A 6272-nucleotide genomic window follows, 5' to 3' on the forward strand; every position below is an offset into this window, starting at 1 on the left:
AACTTCAAAATTACAGAAGGTCTATTCAACGTGGATGTCTCGGTTGCGACATTATAGGGTGCTTCAGAGGAAGTACGGTGGTTGAAGAGCTTATGGGCTACGTGGTTCGTTCCAAGATTTGTCTGTACGGAGCTTTATTTTTGGGATCATCGTGTACAAATAGGGGGGAGTATTACCCCAAGGAAGAATCGAGGAATATGTGAAGAAATGGCCAGCTTGGTAGTGCCGGGTCAGCATAGCAAAGGAAGAAATTGGCCTTTGGAGAGATAACTCTCCACTAGTGATTGTGGAAACTCTATAAAGAGGCCAGAACAGCCAATGCAACACCACCTACTTGGGCTAAGTTTTCAGAGATGTTTTTGAGGGAGTTTGTTCCCCAGACTCTACGGAATGCGTGGCACACTGAGTTTGAACGGCTGCATTAGGACTCAATGACGGTGTCAGAATATGCCATAAGGTTCAAAGAGTTATCCCGTCATACTCTTACTTTGGTTCCTACATTCCAGAGAGCGAGTCCACGGATTCATTAAAAGACTCAGTTATGATCTTAGATTCTATATGACTCAGGGTCTACAAGCTGATACTTCATTTCAGCAGTGATGGAAATTGCCAAGATGTTAGAACTTGTTTGAGGTGAGGAAAAGGAAACTAGGGAGACCAAGAGGTCTCGAGGTTCTGAAGAATTTAGTGGATACTACTCTGCAGCTATAACTCATTATGGTGGAGACTCGAGCAGTCGGTCAGCTCAGTCCGCACATCATATTACTCAGGGTGCTCCAGTAAGTTCTTTTAGAGCACCTTCGACACGAGATTTGTATAATGGTTATTCGAGTTATCCGGCACACACTAAGTATGAGCAGCCGAACCCACAAATGGGTTGTTATGAGTGTGATGATACTAAGCATATCATGAGAGATTGTCCCAGACTTGGGAGAGACATATTACATCAGAGCACTCAAGCAACGGGCTCTATTTTAGTTAGTACTCTACCTACATATTCAGTTAGGGGTGGAGGACAGGCGAATAGAGGGCGTCTTAGAGGTGCAGGCCCAACTGTTAATATAATTGCTATGAATTGGATGAGGCCGTTACACCAGATGGTGTCGTTACAGGTATGATTTAATTCATAATACATGAGCACTATTCTTATTTTGATTTGATTCCGGTTATCGAGGTGAGATCTCCTTTCGTGTTCCTTATATGGTGAGTTTGTGAATTTGAACACTCCCGTGTTTATCCCTGTTGGAAGATTTGATGGTGTTATCCCGTGTCTATCATTTTTTGTTTTGTATACTATTGAGGGCTATGAGTCTAAAAGTGACTTTCTGTTACTCACTACAGTGGATTTTGATGTAATTTTGGGATAATTGATTACAATTTTATGAATTATATGCCCTACCGGTATGAGGGTTCATTATGTGTTGTGATTTTATTTAACGGAAATTATTTTAAGGAAGAAAATGGAAAGATTTTGATTGGCACGATGTGCATATTACTGGTGATTTAGAACTGAGGATGAGATCCTCGCATTTTAATATGATTTGTTATGTAAAACCAGGCTACAAGCCACGGTGGAAGTTATATAAGGACGAGATCCTTGTGATGAAACTTAATGTATTTAATTTCTCCCTTGAGAAATTAAATTTGTACTATAGTACTAATAGGGAGTCATGCATGTTAGGCTTATTTGAAAATTCTTGTATGAATTTATCTGTGCATAATTTGCCATATTCATGTTGTAATTATTGAGTTTTAGCCTATGAGGTGGGTGCCCAGGTGGCGTTAAATGTGACCCATTAATTGAGGTAAATAATTATTAGGCCTTCATGTCTCGTGTCTCGTTGTCAGCATTGTGAAGGTTGGAAACGAGATTTTAGTTAACATAAAGTTAAACGACGATGTTGTAATTGGTTATGAACAACTATTATGATCAGAGATGTGGTTATGGGCGTATGCATGTTGCGATACGTTAGGTGGTTGTGCCGTGCGAGCATAGGCACGAGTTGTTACAGTCGACTGAGACTAATACAGTGTGTTAATATGAAAATAGGACCCTTTTGAAAATGATTGGAGTGTAAGAAAATTGGTTTTAAGGTTTATAAATGCCAGTAGGGATATTAATCCCAATTGAGATAGTGTTGTCGAACCTATGTTGGTTACGGTGACGTGGTATCACCCGCGAGTTTATGTGTAAGAGTAAAATCAGCAATTTGATTACCTTAGAATAATTCTTACCAAGTTCGAGAACGAACGTTTGTTTAAGAGGTGGAGGATGTAACGACCCAACATATCGTTTTGAGAATTAGCGTCTCGTTCAACGTCTTAAGATCTCGAGCAACCTCGTAATATGTATTATGACTTGCATATGTGGTTGAGTTTGGTTTTCGGACGATTCAGGATCAAATTGGGAGAACAATTCTTATTTAAGAAACTTAAAAGAAAAGAGTTGCCTTTTGAGAAAACGACTCCGGAATGGATTTTTTATGATTCCAATAGCTCCGTATGGTGATGTTGGACTTAGGAGCGTGTTCGGATATTTATTTAGAAGTCCGTAGTTGATTTTGGCTTGAAAGGGCAAAAGTTGGAAATGAAAGGTTTGGAAGTTTGACTAGGAGTCGAACTTATTGATATCGGGGTCGGAATCCACTTATGGAAATTTTGATAGGTCCGTTATGTCATTTATGACTTGTGTGCAAAATTCGAGGTCAATCGAACTTGATTTGATAGGTCTCGGCACCGAATGCAGAATTTGGATAATTCTAGAATATTTCGACGCCGTTTCTTCATGAATAAGTGGTATCATATTAAGGAAATGATATCCAAATTTAGTTTTTATTGAAGCATTAGATCTGTATTGAAATTTCATACTCATAGCAAAAAGAATCGTCGAATTCGAACATCGTATGAGAGAGTTATGCCCATTTCCGTGTTGGAAAATATTTTTCGTCGCCATCAGCGTCTAGGGTAGAGTGGTGCACTATACCTGGTGCTGGGACTTCTGAAGTTCTGGAAACGGTGCCACAGGCAGTGCCCCATGCCACCTATGGCACCACGAACATAAAACCCCCTTAAAACGGGGAGTTTTACCATTTTTAACAAAAACATAGAGTTGGGGAGCTCGGTTGGAGCTATTTTCATAGACACATTTCAGCACACAACTTGGGATAAGTGTTCTTGACTCCCTTGTAATTATATTTCATGAATCTATGGTTATATTCATCGTTTAATTCGAGTTTTGATGGAAGAAATTGAGATTTTTGCAAAATCTTTCAAAAATAAAAATTTTAGATTTGGAGGTCGATTCGGTATCGGAATTTGATAAAATTGATATGTTTGAACTCGTATCGGAATGGATGTTCAGATTTTATGAAAATTCTGTCGTTTTCCGAGAGGCAAGCCCCGCGTTGACTTTGGTTGACTTTTAATATGAAATTTTAAGTCGGTGTTTTATTATCCGAAATTATTTGCGATGAATTTTAATGAAGTAATTCAATTAATTTGGATAGATTTGAGTTGTCCGGAGATCAATTCAAGCTAGAAAGCTATTTTAAAATATCGGCCTAACTTCGTTAAGGTAAGTGTCTTGTCTAACTTCGAGTGGGGGAAACCACCCCTTAGGATTTGAGATGATTGTGTCATTCATGTTATATAAAGGTCGTGTACGCAAGGTGACGAGTGAGTACACGACCTATATTTGGTATTTGACTGGTTAGGACTGTTAGGCTCCCTTCATGTAACTAATTATAACCTACATCTTTGTGTTATGGTTGTTTGTACGTGCTTTACTTGAAATTGTTAGCTCATGTTCCATCTTTGTTGTCGGTATCACCTTATATGCCAATTGTTGATTGTAACCACTCATTAAATTCATGTTTTACCTACTACATGCCTTAATTATCAGTTGATGATCATAAATTGTGCCTTGGCTTGTGGATTGTTACTTCCTTGCTATTTGATTTCGTGAACTATCGTGTAGCCTTTTTCATTGGTTGTGACTTCTTTGTGTAGCCTAGTTATTTCTTTTTACTTTGTGGTATACCGTAGTTGGTTGTAATTTGGTTGCTTACTTTGTGTTGCTGTTAGAGCGGATTGCACGCCGCAACAGAATTTATTTAAAAAATTATATTGTTGGAGCGGGTTGCACGCCGCAACGGAATTTATTTGAAAGATTATATTATTGGAGCAGGTTGCACGCCGCAATGGAATTTATTTGAAAGATTATATTGTTGGAGCGGGTTGCACGCCGCAACGAAAATTTATTTGAAAGATTATATTATTGGAGCGGGTTGCACGCCGCAACAAAATTTATTTGTAAGATTAAATTGTTGGATCGGGTTGCACACCGCAACGAATGAACAAATATGAAATTATCGTGGTATTAAGGTTAATTCTGATTGTGATTCTCATGATGTATTTCATGGTAGGACAGTTATTGTGGTTTCTTAAATCACCTCATTGTATTTGATTATAATTAATTAATTATCAATATATTTAAAATGGAATAATATGGACTTTCTGTATGAGTCATGCATTTTATGTGATATGTTAAGTAGCCGAAAAATTTAGCAAATATAAATGAAAGAATTTTTAAGTTGGTCCACTTGTGTGTCTTTCAAAAATAAAACTCATACCTCATTCGAAGGTTTACTAATTTAAATGGTGATTATATGTTTACTCTAATTGATGTCTCAATCCTCTCATTATCTTATTGTCGTGTAAATTGCGTGAAATTTTTTTATTTTATTTTACTTTAATAAATCCCATATTTATTTCGTTAAAACTTGATTGAATGTCTTATATTGTATAAATACAACATTTTATTTGATCTCATATACTTCTAAACTAAACTCAATTGATATTCTATTTGTACAACCTCTCCACTATTTTACCTTATTTAAATCCTAAATTGGTTTAATGACTTATTTGATATTTCACTGCATTTAATTTAGAAAGTATATTTAATTATGTTTAAATTATTCATTGGTCATCTTGGTTGATATTGATACGAAAATTATACACATGGTAGCACGGGAATTTTGCCGTGCAAAAAGTGATTTGGACGATGTGGGCACAGGATGTGAAAGTTGTGAATCGTGATTGAGATTAGTAGGAGTGATACCTCGGGTAATTTATGTTGAATTGCATGCATCATAAATAATTTAATTGATTGATTTGTCATATGATTCCTTACTTGAACCTACTCATATGTCATTTGTGCTCTGTGTATGTTGTTGCATAATTACTTGATTGTTTTCTCATTGTTATTCTGTGTTCTCATTGTTGATTTGAATTGGAAATTCTTCGGTTAATGGTCTTACTTTGATATTCCTTCCTGGTTGGCTTTATGTAGCATTTTGTACAGGTTTATATGTCCGGTAGTTGTCTTGACCTAGCCTCGTCACTACTCTACTGAGGTTAGGCTTGATACTTACTGGGTACTGTTGTGGTGTACTCATACTACTGTTCTGCACATTTTTGTGCAGATCCAGGTACCTCAGTGTTGTTGATAATCTTGCTAATTGATTGGACATTGCTGTGGAGACTTAAGGTATACCTGTTGTCGCGTTCGCAGGTTCAGAGTCACCTTCTGATATTTTTCCTGCACTATTGATTTTATTCTAGAACAGTTGTATTTAGATATTTTTCGAGTAAACTCTGTAGATCTTGTGGCTTGTACTACCAGTTTTGGGATTGTAGGAAATTTCTATTTCATATTTAATAATTGTTGGTTGAGTTACTAGTAACTGTTAGGCTTACCTAGTCCTTAAGACTAGGTGCCATCATGACATCATACAAAGGAAAATTTGGGTCGTGATAAGTTGATGCTGACTCAACTCTCTCAATATAGTAAGTAAAATAGATGTCCGGCCATATATGGCTCGGTATGTGTAACTGCTTTACCATAGTACGCTCGCTCGTAGGCACTCGGCCATACTAGGCTATATATCCCGGCCATTCTAGGCTTGCTCTTAGGCGCTCGGCCACAGTAGGCTCGGTATATAACTTACCATCTAATCAGAGGTTGCCCAATAGGGACCTGCCCATCGATTATAGCTCGATGGTGGTGAAAATACTATAATACTGTATATATATAGACTCTCTGCTCTCTTGGCTGAAAGAAGACAAAACTAAACTGAATATGAATTCCCGATAAGGGAGAATGCTGTAACTTATGAGACTAGGCCAATGTACATAAATTCAAGAATATGAACTTCTCTTTATGTCTCGCTATCAAATACATATAGTTACTTGATCATGCAAAAATGAAGGAA

The sequence above is a fragment of the Nicotiana tomentosiformis genome, chromosome 3, assembly GCF_000390325.3.
Source record: "Nicotiana tomentosiformis chromosome 3, ASM39032v3, whole genome shotgun sequence".
NCBI classification, from domain to species: Eukaryota; Viridiplantae; Streptophyta; class Magnoliopsida; order Solanales; family Solanaceae; genus Nicotiana; species Nicotiana tomentosiformis.